This window comes from Xyrauchen texanus, chromosome 37 (assembly GCF_025860055.1).
Source record: "Xyrauchen texanus isolate HMW12.3.18 chromosome 37, RBS_HiC_50CHRs, whole genome shotgun sequence".
NCBI lineage: Eukaryota > Metazoa > Chordata > Actinopteri > Cypriniformes > Catostomidae > Xyrauchen > Xyrauchen texanus.
In genome coordinates, this window is record NC_068312.1 from 5584603 (window position 1) to 5603355 (window position 18753).

General features: G+C 39.6%; 1 protein-coding gene across 1 annotated transcript in view; it reads right to left on the reverse strand.

Moving 5' to 3' along the window:
• The window catches only part of LOC127630716 (probable G-protein coupled receptor 153), a 103583-nt gene extending 87682 nt beyond the window's left edge, over nucleotides 1-15901 (reverse strand). The window contains exon 1 of the mRNA XM_052108442.1: nucleotides 15659-15901. The gene's annotated coding sequence lies outside the window, so the exon portion shown is untranslated. The remainder of the gene's footprint in view (nucleotides 1-15658) is intronic.
• Nucleotides 15902-18753: the final 2852 nt, after the last annotated feature.

Below are 18753 nucleotides of genomic sequence, written 5' to 3' on the forward strand. Positions count from 1 at the left end.
TGGCTCTGGGACGGTCGAGGCTACAGGCGCTGGCTCGCTGACCGTGGCAGGCGCGGGCGCTGGCTCGCTGACCGTGGCCGGCGCGGGCGCTGGCTCGCTGACCGTGGCCGGCGTGGGCGCTGGCTCGCTGACCGTGGCCGGCGTGGGTGCTGGCTCGCTGACCGTGGCCGGCGTGAGCTGGAGAGTGGAAGCTTTTCTTCTCCTTCTCCGGGCGGACGAAGTTGGCAGCGCTGGCTCATCGATCAGGGCAGGCATGGGCTCAGGCTCGAAAGCCGGAATCACAAGGGGTGGTTCGTCAGCCACGAGTTTCTTCAGAGCGAGACTCACGTACACCCTCCACGTGTGGTCTCCAGGTTCCGGTTCCAACCCGGTGTGGATGGCGACCGTGGAGAAGAGACGTGAGTACTCGCGAACGGTCAGGTTTGCCTGGGCCAGTGTGGTGAAAACCGCTGCTAGATCCATTATGGGTCGGTCTTTCTGTCACAAATCAGACGAAGGCAGACGAGGAGTGGGGATCTAAAAGCAGCGATGACTTTATTAAATAAAAAGGAAACACGAAAAAACACGAACAAAGGAAACATCCACGAGGGGAAAAGGTAAAACAAAACACGGAGGTATACAAAGGGTTAACAAAACACGGATGGCTTACAGAGGGGGTACCGGGGAATAAACCAAGACAGAAAGCACAGGTAACAGGCGTCCACATACATCAAAGACCGACAGGGGAAAGGAGAAACAAACGGTTAAATACACAAACACAATGAAGACTAAACGAGACACAGGTGAGAACAATGAAGAGTGCAGGCAGTGAGAGAGGCCAGGAATTGTGGGAATTGTAGTTTTACACAAGGACAGTGAGACTCAGTGCGGACAACAGGGAAAACGTGACATGGAACGGGATCGGTGACGGGTGAAACGGAAAACATGGAGCAGACAACACGGAAACATGACATAAACGTGATGGTTGAAACAAAGAACGTAGGGCAGACAACACAGGAACGTGACACTTATTAACATATTTTGAATAAGTGAAATGTACACTTTTCTGACACTACACTCAAAGTGCTGTTGCATAAAGAACAGGAGACTAAATCACCACCAGTTTCCAGTATATTTTAATATGATTATTCAAGTGTTTTGTCAACTATTAATGTTTGTATTGTATTATACTTATCAATTTAAGAGGTGAAACTCGTGATACTGCTGATGTGAGTTCAGTGTAAGACTTTACTTTTACATTATTAATCTCGTCAAACAAATCATAATGAAAACGTTTGTTGACGAAAGGTTTTTTGATTTCGTCAAAGATAAAGAAGACGAGAGGAAAAAGATGCATAACATGACAATAATTACATTATTTTATGAGCATATTGTTGATGATAATATGATGATAAAAATGATAATGCAAGATATTAACAGTGCAAGATATAAACAGAAGAAGAAACATCTTGAGAATCTGTACATAGAAGAAGATAATATATATGGATTCATCTAATCCATTAATCCAATATATTGGGGATCTCTCTTGAGCTGTGCTAGTTGAATGCACTATACAATACTGTATATATAGAGGTTTGGAACTACATAAGGGTGAGTTAATAATGGCAACATTTTCATTCCTGGGTGAACTTTTCCTTAAATGGTCAATTTATTGACAATAATTAGGATGCAGCAGACATTTACCAATTATGTAAGCTAAGAACATCTTAGTCACATTCTCACATTTGACTTAACAGTTTCAATATATATATGTTTAACAAACAAAACGAATTGAGGTGCCCTTGTTAGACAACATGTAAGCACTAATGCTGACAGCAAAGCTGATATGAAGGTGGCTGTATATTGTGAAAGAGGCAATTAGATTACATTTCCTCCCCAACTATAAACATGAGTATTGCACCCCAATTCTAACAATGTTGAGACAGTGTGCAAAATGCCTAGTAAAAACAAAAAGGTGTTATTTGTAAATATATTTTACAGCCTGATCTCATGAAAATCGATCCGCTCTTCAAAATTTCACCGGAAATAGTAGGTCATCTGGGTATTTCTCACTTACTGCTTAATGAATGCTGTGGATTCAGACATACTACTCAATTGGCATACTATATGGATATTCAGATGCAGCATAGGTTTTTAAGGTTAATGCTCCATGGCATTTTAAATGACTAAAACCTACCTTCCTAACCTAGACCTTTAACAGAAACCTAACCTATAGTGTCATAAAAAGCTAAATTCTGCATGTAAACCTATTCAAAATTGTGAAAAAAAGCAAATGTGATATGAGCAAAACAGACATCCCTAACCTAAACCTGACACCTAAACCTAAACGATAGTGTTATAAAAGCAAAAGCGAGATATAAAAGCAATAGCTGAAAATAAAATGAGTATTAAAACAAGGTACTTTATGCCTCTATAATGCATATCATGACATGGGCTTGAGAATTCTTCAACAACAAGTGTAAACCAAGGTGCTGTACATGGGCGATTAAAACAATGAAATATAGGATAGCAATCACAGACTAACACTAAATACAATAAACACACAATGTACTTTTCATTCATAGGCCAAAGAATATACATAAGTCTTTAGACGTGATTTGAAAGTGTGCAAAGTAGGACAGATCTAATGTCCAGTGATATGTTCCCCTTCTGTCACTCACTCGACATTGTGTCGATGTAGTGACACTAGGGGTTTCTCTTGAGAGCCTCGGTAACCTCTTATCTTTGAGAAAAGGCCAATGAGAATTGGCAAACAGAATTTGCATGCCCCTCCCCCCGACATATGGGTATAAAAGGAGGGAAGCGTGCATCTGTTCAGACAGATTATTTTCTTTGGAGCCGAGCGGTTGTGTTTCAGCGAGCTGAGTAAAACCCACTGCTGTTCCACTCACCTCTAAAGAGCATACGTTGTTCGAAATATTGAGCGACTTTTCCCTTCTTCTGCACATCAGTGCAGACCACGCCCCTGAGCACTTCGACAGCCCTCGAAGAGTGTATATATATATATATATATATATATATATATATATATATATATTTCTCTAAAAGATTAAACACATTGACGTTGAACGTCTTTTTTAAAGACGTGTCTTTAAAACCCAACGGGCTGCGGTACATACGTTGTCACAAAGGAAACAGTTTCCTTACTCCCTGGGTCACACTTGATCGTCCCCTTAGTGCCCCTCGCCCAGAGCTTGGACGCATGGCTTACGCTTACCAACCCGTCGCGGTGGCTGGCAAGGACCATCCCGTTTCAACGGCATCCGCTTTACCTCTGTGCAGGGCAAAAATGCCTCCACCCTGCGTGCAGAGATCGCAACCCTTCTGTGCAAGGACGCGATAGAGCCTGTCTCTCCAGCCGAGATGGAGAAGGGATTCTACAGCCCTTACTTCATCGTACCCAAGAAAGGCAGTGGGTTGTGGCCAATCTTGGACCTGCAAGTTCCTAACCGGGCCTTACACAGACTCCCGTTCAAGATGCTGACACAGAAACGTATTCTGACATGCATCCCGCATCAAGATTGATTCACGGCAGTAGACCTGAAGGATGCATACTTTTACGTCTCAATATTACCCCGTCACATACCCTTTCTACGGTTCACTTTCGACAGCCAGGTGTATCAGTACAAGGTCCTCCCCTTCGGCCTGTCCCTGTCCCCTTGCGACTTCACGAAAGTCGCAGAGGCAGCTCTTGCCCCGTTAAGGGAAGTGGGCATTCACATACTCAACTACCTCGATCACAGGCTAGTCTTAGCGCACTCTCGACAGTTGCTCTGTGCACACAGGGACCAGGTGCTCACACACCTCAGCCGTTTAGGGCTTCGGGTCAACTTGGAAAAGAGCGTCTCTTTTCTCGGCATGGAGTTAGACTCAGTCTCAATGACAGCGCTCCTCACAAGTGAGCACGTGCAGCCAGTACTGAACTGCCTGAGTACGTTCAGATCGGGCACAGCGGTTCCACTGAAACAATTTGAGAGGCTACTGAAGCATATGGCATCCTCACCTGCCGAGATGGGCATGGCGCAACAGCACATACCGTGTGACAAACACTCCTTCCTGCCATCAATTATTCAGCCCTTGGACAGACCTCTGTTTTCTACGGGCAGGAGTCCCCCTACAGCAGGTGTTCAGATGCGTCGTAGTTACTATGGACACCTCCCAGTTGGGCTGGGATGCCGTGTGTAATGGGCACGCAGCCACTGGCTCCTGGATGGGGCCCCGGCTGGGTTGGCACATCAACTGCTTAGAGTTAATCCGTGGAAAGCATGTGTTAATCGCTCAGACATAACAACAACAGTAGCATATATATATATCTCTCCAGGGCAGCGTTCGCTCTCGTCGCATGTCGTAACTCACCCGCCATCTCCTCCTTTGGAGTCAGCAGCGTCTGAGGTCGCTGAATGCCACTCATAGCCCGGGCAACCTAAACACCAGCACTCCCGACCATGGAGGCTGTCAACATGCCTGTCCAGTTCCCTGAGGCTGTCGACGAATTCGTGCAGTTTCCTGAGTCTGTCGACAAGCCTGTCCAGTCCCCTGAGTCTGTCGATGAGCCTGTCCAGTTCCCTCAGTCTGTCAACATGCCTGTCCAGTTCCCAGTAGGTCCACAGCAGCTCTGACCTCTGAGCCCGCTGAGTCCACAGCTTCCATATCCTCTGAGCGCTTGCCTTCTGTAACTGCCTTCTGTGGCTCTACCTCCTGCAACTCGGACCCCTGAGCCTCCGCCCCTGAGCTTCTGCCTCCTGCTCCTTCCATGAACTATTTTTGTTTTTTATATGTGTTAAGGAGCTTCAAAAGCCACTCCTTAGATGGGGGCTATGTAAGGTTTTCCCTGGCAACCACTAGAGATCGCCATGTATGTTTATTGTCCATCCCTTATCTTGTGTTTGAATATGGGCTTGTTAGTTCGTTTTCATTTCCTTATCTTTGATCATTGGCTCTTGTGCTCATTAGTGTCATGTGTCCCTTGTTTGCCTATTAGTCTCTGTGTATTTAATCGCTGTGTTTTCCTCTGTCCATTGTAATTTCTTGTCCTTTATGGTTGTAATGTTTGTTTTATTGATTTCTAATGTTTCCTATGTTTGAGGATTTCTTGATTTTGCTTTGCGTACCTTTATTTAAAGCTGCATTTAGACCTTGAACTTTTGCCTCACCTCATCGAACATTACAGGCCTATTTGTTCAAAGGGAATCATAGAGTGTGAAAGGGCATGATGAGTCTGAGGGGTGTTGGCAAAGGTTGTTTGAAAACATACTTTATTATTGTAATTGTGTTTGGTACCACTAATAGCACAGAAATTACACACTTCAACTTTAACACAAAGCTATTGTTTGCCATCATGAATGCAGCATGTCTTTTGAAATACTTTTGTACTATTTTCAGCAATTTAATATTGTGATTCCATTTATGAATGAACGTTACACTTTATCTGACTGTTCCATTTTTCAAATTAATAAGAAATGCTTAGGGTTAGGTTTAGCGGTAAGGGTGGGAATAGCTGCTCAAAAATATCTATATAATAGTATATAGTGACTAAAACTATTAGCACTGTACATTTATATGCCTGTTACATGTTTTATATGGAATTTCTAGGCTGAATCCGACAATTCACCGCTTATTGTGGCCAATAACGATAACAATTCTAACATTCAAGACATGATTGATAAAACTAAATTTTATACTTTATATGATTATGAATAATAAGATCATATTGTTTACTTGTAAAAAAAAAAATTTCATGTTTTACATATTTGATTTAATATAAAACACATTGTGAACTTCACACATTCAATGGCGATAACGATAGCTAAATATATATTTTGGCTTGCATAAATACTACATCATATGAAACTTGTGCCACCATTGGCATGCCATACTGTTCTTGTTTGTAAAGGACCATCAAAACACATCTGCCTGAGTAGATATGGTACACAGTGGAAACTCTTTACACATAATTTATGTGTTGAGCGAGTTTCCAGAACATAATTAAAGAGAGACTGTCTGATGAACAGTAGGCCTGTGCGTGAAACACTGTGCATTTACGCCAGGTTTGCTATCTCTACTGTATAACAGAGATTTGTGAGAGATTTTTCTAAATTAATTTCCAACACTATAGTAAGAAGCTGTTCAGCATTGCCTCAAGTGTTTATACTATTGTTTGAACACCCAATCAATGACCTTTCTATTTTATACTTCCTTCAGGAATTAATTTAGAGCAAGAATACAACTCTGCTCTCTGTTTATAATGTTAAGGTGGCTGCATGTAACATTGCCGGTGAGTCGAGCTGTTTAGAGTAATGCCGCTTCTTACTCCAACTTGGAAAGTCATGATCACTTAGTTGTACACAGGTTTCAGTGTAAACATAATGGTTTATTGTGAGCCGGCTTTTTAAAAAGTGATATCATGTGGACATGCAAGGAATCTTTTCCCTCTTATGAGGCCCTCTAATAATTAACACACTATTCCTTGTATTATAATTATAATTACAGTCAAATAAAAATCTAATTTTATTAATTATATAATATACTGATTAATTATTCAAATTATTTAAAAACAATCACATAAACTCTATCAATATTTGGGCTGATAAAAGCCCCCAAATTAATAAAATAGAATGAAATATAATAATCTGTCAGATGTAAAACATTAAATAGACATTACAAAAAGTTGCTTTAGAAATTGAAATACTCTTTTCTTTCATATCATGGAACAAAATCACTAGCCAACAGTCCACAGCAATCCATTTGGAAGCAATTTGTCTTAGGGGCTGTTCACGTAGCATTTGCATCAGAATGTTGTCTTTGCATCTAGCATCATGTGGATTTTTTAGATGCCATGTCAGTTTAAAAGAAATTAACCTTTAAAAAATGTGTCTCCAGACTTGGGTGACCAGACGTCCCGAAAAATTCGGGACAGTCCCGAAATCCAAGCAGTTGTCCCGAATCCCGAATCCTGCCCTAATTGTCCCGAAAATTAGAACAAAGTCTCAAGAGCAGACTCTCGAGTAGTTATAGTGTGATAGAATATTAAAAATTGCTCATTGCCGTCCTGCAGCCAGCTCCTGTCGGCTGCTCATTGCAACCATAGACAGTAAAAGAACGTAGAGAGCTGCAGTAGGCTACGTAGACTACGTAGGCGGCAAGGCGTAATTTCATTCATTCATTCATTCAATCTTGAAATGAAGCCTCAGGCTGGTGTCCCGGACCCGATGAACACGTAGCTAAAAAGCAAAAACGTCTCTGCAGGTATCGGGAGGACTGGGTAGGGAAATACCCCTGGATTACTGCAGTTTTACGTGATGCTAACAAAGCGTTTTGTAATGTATGTAGGAAGGAGTTTGGTATTTCGCACGGGGGGGAGTGTGACGTCAGGCTGCATGCTAGCAGCAAACTACATATAACTAACAACACAACTGTACAGACCAACACTTTGGTCTCATCCTTCTTTAGACGGGAGGATGATTCTATGTATAATAAAATAGCTGCTGCTGAGCTGACCTCTGTGTTCCACTGTGTGACCCACCAACAGTCATACAGATCACTTGACTGTGCTATAAAATTAACGCCAAAACTGTACTCCGACTCGGCTATAGCTAAACACATCTGCTGCGGTCGCACAAAAGCAGAAGCACTTGTCACACACATACTGGCACCGCTCGCATCTGACTTCTCCCAGAGCCTTGAGTCAAAGGACATGTATTTTTCTATTGCAACTGATGCCTCCAATAAAGGCAATGTGAAAACATTCCCCATCTCAGTAAGATTCTGGACCCCCGAGCAAGGTATCCAAAACAGGGTTCTGGATTTCTTTGAACAGGCAGCCGAGAGCGCAGATGCTGTCACAGACACCTTACTGCAGAAGTTAGAAGAACAAAATCTCAGCATTCATAACGTATCGGCCTTCTCAGCTGACAATGCGGCTGTGAATTACGGCAGAAAGCACTCAATTTACCAAAATCTAAAACAACACAACAGCAAGATCCTGCCAGCAAACTGCCCAGCTCACATAATACATAATGCCGTAAAACGTGCCAGCAATGTGCTGAAAACAGATGTAGAGTCTATAGTGATTAAATAATTTAATCATTTTAGCTGTCCTGCCAAGAGAGTCGCAACCCTCAAAGAAATGTTTGAATTTGCTGACATGGACTACCTTACCTTGTTGCGCCACGTCCCGACACGCTGGTTGAGCCTGCTCCCTGCAATTGACAGACTAATCAACACCTGGCCAGCTGTGCAGAGCTACTTCTTGTCGCTGGGAGGCGAAGAGTGCCCCCGTGTCATCTGGGATGCTCTCCGGGGTAACGAGCATGGAGAGGAAGATGAATGCAGCGAGTTGCAGGTCACTCTCTTCTTTTTGCAAAATGTTCTAAAGATTTTCTCTGGTGCTGTGCTGAGTCTTGAGAGTGACAATCTCACCTCAGTTGAAGTCTACGCGCTGATGAACGGCCTCCGAACCAAACTCCAGCAGGGCAAAAAAGATGCTTTCTTCGGAGCAAATGTTGACCGTGTCTTCGCGTCCTCTGTTACATTTAGGGTTGACAGGCTCCGTGAAGAATTTATCAGCTTCTATGATACCGTGGAGCAATACCTGGAGAAATGGTTCAACTTCTCCGAAACTGGGCACCTGTTCAACCTCTAGTGTTTCAACCTTAAGGAAAGGCAAGACATAAGCTACCAGCAATTGACCACAGTTGTATCCGCCCTTCAAATGGATGAGGATCTTGACATGGATGAGCTCTACAACGAGAATTGTGCTCTGCAGGATGTCTTGCCAAAACTGGCGATACACAGCCACCCTGTAGGTGAGCTTTGGGCACAAGCGCTAAAGAGCAGGTCTGCATTCCTGCAGTATTCTAAGCTGCTGTCCTTCGTCCTGAGCATTCCCGTGAGCAATGCTTACTCAGAGCGGGTGTTTTCCATCATGAAAGGTGCCTGGACTGATGTTAGAAACAGATTTTCAATTAACCTGGTCCGCAGCGAAATTAAAATAAAAATGAATTTACAAATGAGCTGTGGAGAATTCCACAAATTCATAATGGGAAAGCCAAAGCCGAGAGTGTTGGCAGCAGTGAAATCCTCCGCGAAATACGTCAGTGCCGCCGGGCCTCCAGCGCAACCCAATCTGGAGGTATAGCGTAGTGCATTTTCACCTTTGTTGTTTCTGTTATTCTATACGCACAAAGAAATACAACCTTTCTGTTCCCTTTTTATGTTATAGAGTAGATGAAGAGAGCGCAAGCAGCAGCCGTGAGGCCAGGGAAAGTGCACGTGCAGGCAGCTACAAGGAGGAGTGATTTGATTGGATGTTGCTGTTAAAGCGCAGTCATTGTGTTTGTTTCATAATGAGACTTGAGTTCATGATTTTAATGATTTTTAGGCCTATTTGTAATTTCGGGTTTAGCCTACATGACAGTTCAGTTTTGGAATTAAAATAGTAAATAATTTTGGTGCGGAGTTTTGAAATGCATGCTCAAAAAAGTCACAAGGAGTGATTTGATTGGATGTTGCTGATGTTAAAGCGCAGTGTTTGTTTTATTTGTTTCATGATGACACTTGAGTTCAATGGTTTTTTTTTATTTGTATTTCCGTGTTTACATGACAGACAGTCATTTCATTCAGAATTCCTCAATAAATAATTTTGCCCAGATTTTTTAAATTCATTTCCCCCGTTTTCGTCCGTCTCGAATTTTACCAATTCTGATCTGGTCACCCTACTCCAGACCACTATTATGTTTTCCTCAGTTGCGCTCCATGTATGTAGCTGTTTTGGAACTCATGGACGTAAACTGTGTGAATGAATCTTTATTAGGGCTGGGAAATTTTACCTGTCAAATTCTGTTATCATTTTTTTTTATGTATTAAAAATGCATACAATTAATTTTATAATTTTTTTACTTTTTGAAACTTCACGCAATAGGAGAAAGGTGTTCCGAGTTGTTCCTGGCAGGCTACTCAGCCTTACAGGCTCCAATTATTGTGGGGGTGGGGTTAGAGCATCTGCTGCCTTCAAGGAACAAACCCAGGCACCTTTGTACAATGGGCGAAACTTCACTAAACTTTTTCCTCACTTTCTGTGGCACAACACATGTCCTGTGAATAATAAACATAGGGGCAGATTTACTGTACAGAGAATGGAAACTTCACCCATAAACGCTGAACTGGTCATGCAAGAGTAAACTGCCATATCTCTTTGCATCGTCTGAAACGCTCACTTACTTTCCTCTGAATCACTGTCAAAATTGAAACCAAGAAAGAAAGATCCAGTGTGTGCATCACAGAGACTGAGAAGGACCTGGCCATTTAGGAAGCTGCAGCCATGTATACTTGTAGAGACTGATTAGCAGCTAGACAAAATAATCGTTTTCAAACTTCACCAAATTAAACTTAAGCATTCAAAATGTTTTATATCTGCAAGTTTCTCTGGTCAATAAAGTTCCCACTGGAAAACGATTGAAGATTTAGTCCAACTTTTAATTACAGCATGTCCACTGATTTAAAGGCATGTATTCACATACTTGCATCAAAGATTAAAAATTTGAAAAATGTACAAAAAACTGAACATTTTAAAATGTACATATTTAAATAATTTAGATAATGATGATTAACCAATTTCTTGCATATCCTTTAACCCAAATTCTTAAGTAAATATATTCATATTTTTTATGTTTGTTGTAATGTCTCATGTACAACAATCATGATTCACTTTAAGTGTGCTTAATTATTTAAAAAAAAATATTGATTCGCAGCCCTATATACTGTAAATAAACAGTATACAAATTAATGATACATTAATGGCCCTACTTAAAAACACTTAAGCAATGCATACTTAATTGAGAAACACTTTAAGGAAACATGCACTTTTAATTGATTATTTACATTGAAATTTTACTTTAAACAGTCTAAAGGAGTGTGTTCAATAGAACATTACCATATTAACAAATTTTTGCTGTGGAATCGAAATTAGCATTGAGATCCATGAAATTTCACTGGTATCGGTATCGACTACTGAAATATTGGTTTTGTGACAACATTAATCTTGGCCTGGGCTAAGCCCTGAATAACTGCTGACCCTAGAACTGCCCCTGCTCTGCCCTATGGGATCTTTTCCATTTTGCTTATGTTTGCTGCTTATGTTCTGGAGTCTGGACTATATGCTATATTGTTACATCATTTCAGCTTAACAAGCCATATTTAGTCAGAAACAGGATCCCTGCTTTTCTCTGCTTGGACAGGAATTCCATAGCATAGAACAACTAAGAAAAGCTATTTGATTTAATAATACCCACACGCACCCCACAGGACAAAACTTCAACTAAATCTACACCAAAGGAAAAAAAAGAGAGGCTGTTTTCATAATTGGTTTGATTGCTTCGTCCGAACCCGATTATTAGTTTTAGTATACCACCCTCCCCTAGCCCCCACTGGTCTGTTTTCACATTGTGTTTTGGGGTTTCAACCACAGAACATATGCATCATCAATGTAAGTAACGTGAGCATTTGCAGAAGTTGTTTATGATATTTAGCTAGGTAACTTCTCTCCGAAAGTAGTTAATTTGAAGAAAAGCAGCAATGAGAAATACATTCTACTGTAGTAAGTGTGACAGGGAGCATGCAAACATGCTAATTATATGTCATCAATTGCGGTTCACTTTCGCAATTTAGGGCGAATTGGGGGGCCTGGGTAGCTCAGCGAATAAATACACTGACTGCCACCCCTGGAGTCACAAGTTTGAATCCAGGGTGTGCTGAGTGACTCCAGCCAGGTCTCCAAAACATCCAAATTGGCCGGTTGCTTGGGAGGGTAGAGTCACATAGGGTAACCTCCTCGTGGTCGCAATAATGTAGTTCTCACTCTCGGTGTGGTGCGTGGTGAGTTGTGCATGCTGCAGAGAATAGCATGTCTCAGAGGCGGAGGCAAATGAGATTCATCCTCCGCCCCCGTATTGAGGAGAGTCACTATGCCACCAAGAGGACTCAGAAAGCATTGGGTATTGGGCATTCCAATTTGGGGAGAAAATACAAAAAACTAAATTAAACAATTAAGGGCGAATTGCATTCATACCAACTATAAACCGTAAAAATGTTCACATGAACTTACTCCATACCAACTTTTCAAGTGGACCTGGTTGCGGTTCACTGGTGCCCACAAGGATTTGGAGAAAACTTTCACACCAAATTAACCAAATTCCCATTCTGATTTTGAAATTATTTTAACCTTTAGCTGTCAATGAAAGGTGTTAGATTGCACACACTATTCTGTCTGTTGTCAAAAAAATGACTACAACAATCAGTCCATTAAAAGTGGTAGATAACTGTGTTAATGTTTACTCTACATAATTTGAGACTGTTCCCTTGGTCAGATTTTCAAACAGGCCATTTAAAATCTGCTAAACATTTAAGCTGTTTCTCCAATAGAAGTTAAATGACTATTATGACATACATTTGATCATGTAATCTTGAATGGTTAAACATAATGGCAATAAATAATTGTATTATTACAATTAAAATACCATCTGAACAAATAGACTAAATAACACTGCATCTTGACTGTACCTCCCAATTGTTGTGCTTGGCTATAGGACTCGATAACTGCATTACACTTAATCTGCTAAAAAAAAAACAACAATAAGAAAGAACAAATCTGAGAGTAAAATAATCTCTGTAACCAAAAACAAAAGTATAAGATTAAAATTATTTGTTTCTACAAGCCTGTGTTGAAGTATGTGTGTACACCTGCTTCTGTGATATATCAGTTTCTGAATCTGAAGGGCCTCGAATGTGTCAGTAAACTAAAAATAAAAGTGGGGACCTCATTGCATGAGTAACTTTGGGGTGATGGCTGAATGGTTACAAAAACAGATCACAGGTTTAAAGTATTACATCAGTACTATGTTAAACCCACATACAAACCAGCAGTGGGGCAAAGTAAAAAAAAGAAAAAGGCATTTTTATTGGAATTTCAATCATTATTTGGAACAGATCCTAAATGGAAACTTCTTTTAGGACTCCAACATAACACAAAAGTAAACTAGGGGAAAAAAGATCACACTCCCAAGTAAAACTATTAGTATGACTAATGGAGTGCAGTGCTCATATAGAAAAGAAATATGTAGGCTAAAGGAAATCATTCAAGGCCTTTAAAAGTCCAATAGCTCCCCATGTGATTCCCTTTAACTGTATTGGCAAGAAATTATTACAATACCAGTAGGGTTCTGGTAAAGATTTCACACTAGAGCTCTAAGAATCAAATCAAAAGAAAAAGAAAATTGTTTTTTTTTCTTTTCTATATTTTTTTGGGGTGTCAGCCGTAGACTTTTAAGGAGTCATGGTACATTAATATCGATGCCTTAAGCAGTGGCGCCTGCATCTGTACAGCCATACACACTGTGCATACCATAAGCATTCCGACTGACCTGAGAAATATTTACTCTCAGAATATTTCACCAATGCCTGTGTCTCATTTGGAAGGCTGCGTCCTCCGGAGGTCGCATTTGTCGGCCGCATACGTCATCGAGACTGTCTCATTTCATAAAAGCGAGTAGGACACTTTAAATGCAGCCTTCGAATGTGACCTTCTTTCATGGGAATTCGGAGGATGCATGAGATTTATCCTTCGTGGGCACTCACAACCCACAATTCTTTGCTTCAACGGAAATGTCTAAAAAAAATAACGGCAATTTGCCCGTAAATATGATGTACAAACGCAAGTAATGTGAATTCCCAAGTTGAAGTACTTTAGTAGATGGGTGCAGAGTATATAATATGTATAATTATATTAATATGTATTTAAAACAAAGTATAAGACTAAAAGTACACTTGTAAAATTGAGTTTATTTTCTCTTACATCATTATAACGCTCCTTAAATTCACCTCATACATTCCCTTCAAAGGGACGTTGCTTCCTTCTCACTGGAATCGCTCGCACTTGTTAGCTATCATAGTAACCATGTTATGTTCCATTTCCGTTTGTCCTATTAAGGCCGTCTCGTTTAAACGAGACTTGTTTAAAGGAGGACGCTCGGTATACTGCAGCATTCAAAGGACGCGATCTACCTAGCACGCAGCCTTCGAAACGAGCCAATCATGAAATGTGCCCCGTATTTCTATTGGCTGTTTAAAAGAACTAGCAATACCCAGTTTGCAAATGAATAATTATTTTGAGTCATTTCTTTTCTTTGAATTTGCCAAACAGGCTTGCAAAAGGGTCTGAATCGATTCGTGATTCAGTACAATTCATTCAGTGCGCTCTCTCTCACTGAATCATTTGGAGCTGTTTCTCACACAGTAAAACAGCATCGGGATATTTACGAATACATAGAACAAACAGAAACTTCAGCTAATGCTGTGACATGTGAACAAGGGGCTGGTCAAACTGAACGTGTTTTTTGCATCCCCCCCGCACTGTATTACAATCATTTTCTATGTTAACATTCGCTAGATGGATGTCTTTTGACAACTGCATCAAATTTCACTGTGTTTTTAGGATCTCTCATGGGAGCGCTGCATTTTTAAATGCTGTGTCAAGTTAAAAAGAACGTCTTCAACTGATAAAAATGCATCTCAAGACACTTGCACTCTGCTCTATTTGTTGTGGTGTGTTTTGCATTTTTGGTGTGAAAACAAGTCTGTCTGAACAGTTAAGTAGTAAGTAAGTAGTTACGTGAATTCTACTCATACTCAATAAAATAAAACAAATGCTTATCTCGAAGTCACCAGAATAACGCTTTGGTGTTTTTATTTTTTTTTTGCACACAAAAAAATCTCATGAGGGAGCATGCCCCCGGATCCCCCTAGATATAAGGTTTATAAGGCAGATTTCTGTGCATACCCTCAGATTAAATCCTGCAGGCGCCCCTGGCCCTTAGCTTACATATCATGCTTTCCTTTAAAAAGACACCAAGTCAGTTAACTCAGACATCAACCTATAGCTCTAACACTCAAAAAATTCAATTGTCAGTACTTACAGTACATGGATTTCCTGTTCAGTATGTGCAGAAATGTCTTGAATAGTGCTATAGAAATAAACGCCTTGCCTATTAATATTCGGTGATGGCTAAACACACCCTTCGTGTGCTGTGAGATGGAGCACGATGACAGCATGCGTACAGTAAACGATAATGTGTTATCTTAATGTAATTTTAGAAGGTCATCGTTCAAAACAGTTAATTATGGCACAAGTTGTTTTTGTTTGGTTATAGTAAAATAAGAACAGATAAATGACTGGCCATTAAAATGCAAATAAAACGCCTCAATGTTCCTATTTAACAATTGACATTTGCAGTAATAAACAGTTAACTGCAGTCGTGTGGATGTTTTCTGTAATCGGGTGAGCTCTGTGGGCGATGTGTCACATGGAATAATGTTGAATTGTGTTAAATGAAGCCACAGCGATGTTGCTCTCTCTTTAACTCACCTCTGAAACCTTTTCAGATTTATAAGCGAATTATTGCAGCATTTTCATAAAAAATGTTGATCATCATGTATAATATTTCATAGCAAGGCTTTCTTAAATAAATCTTGCTCTTAACCATTTTTACGAATATTGTACTTAATAGGCTATGTCAAAGCATAGGCTATTTTATTGTAGGCTATTTTTGCGCAAATCGAACCTAATTTTTTAATTTCTGCTAAAGGTTACGTCACCCTTGTAACCTACCTTGTGCAGATGTCAATATATCCAGATTTATATGTATTGTTCCTTCGTTGTCAGGCTTTTGACCAAAGAGTTTCGCGCGCGATCAGTCTATATTCCAAATACGAGAAGGGCACGAGCGGTTCCTCCCATTAACAATATGGCTAAAGGTTGCGGTAACCGCTGAAGACAGACCACCATGTACAAATCCAGAGGTGAAAAGAAAGAAGATGAATTTATGGAGGAGAGCGATGAAACAACAATTGTTGTTGAATGGTTGACGTGGAGGAGGATGAATGAGCATCAAATAATGATGGGTGGTTAGGATCAGATCCTCAGATCTCTCTCTCTCTCTCTCTCTCTCTCTCTCTCTGAATTTAACAGAATGCGAATGCGGAAATTTTTCTCTTTGCTATATGCGACTATTTGAATTGCATCGTGACATTTTTTCCCCATAACAATTACGCAGTTTCCCCTCCAAATGTCTCAATCTTATTGGTATGATAAAAAAAAGAACAATATAGTAGCCTATTAAAGGCAGACACTCCGACTATTTAAATTAGAATATAGGAGAACCCTGGAACAGTTAAGCTGCTATTCAGGTGCGAATTACACATGGGTTAAGGTTACATCTCCTTACTATTTTCATTTTATTTATTTTTTTACATAATAAACATATTTACATTCGAGACATTTAGATAAAAACAGTATTTCTTTCATTTTCGGGACACACTGTTTGTCTTGTGCATACACAAGTGCCCGACTGACTTGTGTTTGACTTGCAACAGCAAGTTTCTAAAAACGTTAAAGGAATATTATGAGTTCAATACAAATTAAAGGAGCCCAAAAATGAAAATTCTCTCATCATTTACTTACCCTCATGCCATCCCAGATGTGTATGACTTTCTTTCTTCAGCAGAACACAAATATGAGAAGAGAATTTCAGCTCCGTATGTCCAATTGAATGGGTGCAACAAAAAAAAAAAAAATGTAAGCTAAAAAAAAATCTCACAAATCAGCATAAAAGTAATCCATAAGACTCCAGCGTGGGTGAGAAAAATATAACTTTCACTAATTTCTTGCAAAAAAGGGCATCAATTTGTATCTGTTTCTCATTCACATCATATCACTTAAATAATACCACAATAAATATCACAATAAAACACTGTTATATGGATTACTGTTATGATGCCTTTATGTGACTTTTAGAGCATAACATTTTTGGCACCCATTCATTTGCTTTGTATGGACCCACAGAAATATCATAATTTGTGTTTTGCAGAAGAAAGAAAGTCATACACATCTGGGATGTAATGAGGGTGAGTAAATGGTGAGAGAGTTGTAATCTTTGGGTGAACTATCCCTTTAATCTCAATCAACAGCATTTGATTAATAATATTGATTACCTCAAAAACACATTTTTACTTATCCATCCTTTTCTTTAAAAAAAAAAAAAAAACGTCAAGGATATAGTGAGGACCATTTTGGTAAAATTGGCTATAACTTTACACAGAAAAGGTTAGTAAGTGATTGTATCACGCTAAAATCATGTTAATACATATATTGTTGACATCTTGTGGCTCTACTTTTGAAATAGTGAAATAGTATGTTTTTAAAGTTATGTACAACTTGTAGGCTATTGAACCCAGAATATTCCTTTAAACAGTTTAGGTGATGCTGACGGCAGGCAGCTGGTGTTCACGTTTCATGGCTTTGTAGCACTCGATGGTGTTCTTGTTGAGTTTTGATTATTAGGCTATTAAATTCCACAATAAAAATAGGGCAAATTAGATATTAAATGTTCTGTTCTGCTTTCGCATGTGTGTGTGAGAGAGAAACGGAGCTGCGCTGCTGATTCTGATCAGGTTTTATAAAATTACACCAAACAGAATGAAACATTGTGATGTCAATTGAATATATGCATTACTACAGCTTACAAAAAACTGCGTTAAATGTCATATTTTATTTATCACAAAATCTCGTTCCCTCGTTTTATTGAAATCGTGGCCATTTTTATTAATTAATTCCTTAGTTTTAGTTAAATCGTCAACTCACAGCTCGCAGGTGCCCATATGCCCAACAACACTTACCGTTTAGGCCACTGGAGGCAGTGTTTCCAATTTTGGTGACTACATACCCATTTTAGCTAAAGAAAAGTCAACCTACTTCTTATAGTGGTGTATTTTTCATGAAAATTGTGCACAAAATTATTCTCTTGGTATGTCTGGGACAAGATAGGCCATGTCTGTCAGATATAGTATGTAAATGGGTTGCAGGGAAAGGAGGAGGCAAGAACTGGCTTGACAATATAAATAATAGTTTAATATAAAACTCAACCTAAAAGACAAACACACACAAACAGGTGTCAGACAGCTGCCCGTAACTCTCCCTCTGTCCCACTGCAGTCTCCAGTTGGCCGTTATCGCTCTCTGAGGCTTGATTAGCCTGATTAAGGGCCGGGTGTTTAGAATCACGGCCCGGCCCCACTCTCCGCCCTGACACATAATAAATAAATAAATTATTCTGCAATATTAGAGTCCTTTACTGCCGGATAAATAAAAAATTGCATCTTTTGACCTTTATGAAGCTAGACCTTACTGACCCAAAAATATGTTCCAACCGACCATGTTGTCGAGGTCAATTATAGCATTTAATTTGCTTGACTTTATTTAGAATATCTTCAAAATATTTGGTAGATATTTTTGACTGGTATGAGTACAAATGTACCTGTTTTGAGAAAAAAAAATTGTTGGTGTAGCTTATTTGGTTCCTGAAATTTAAACATTTAAAAATTACTGTAAAAAGAATCTAATGAGATTCACCATTGAGAACAATGGAAATTACAAGAAAAAAAAGACCTCTGAATTTAACTTTTTTTTAAACGAAGAAATGTTCGTAATTGCTGTGCTAAAGATATGTGAATTACTAACCCAGGGAACGTTTCACTTATTGAAACATGGACCAAAATAACCCTGTTTAACCAGGGTTCCCGAGGATCCTTAAAAAGTCTTAACATTAACATTTCTTAAATTCAGTTTTCCAAAAATTGAAGGTCATAAAAAGTCTTAAATATCATAGATTATAAAACAAAAGTCTTAATTATCCTTTAAACATGTCTC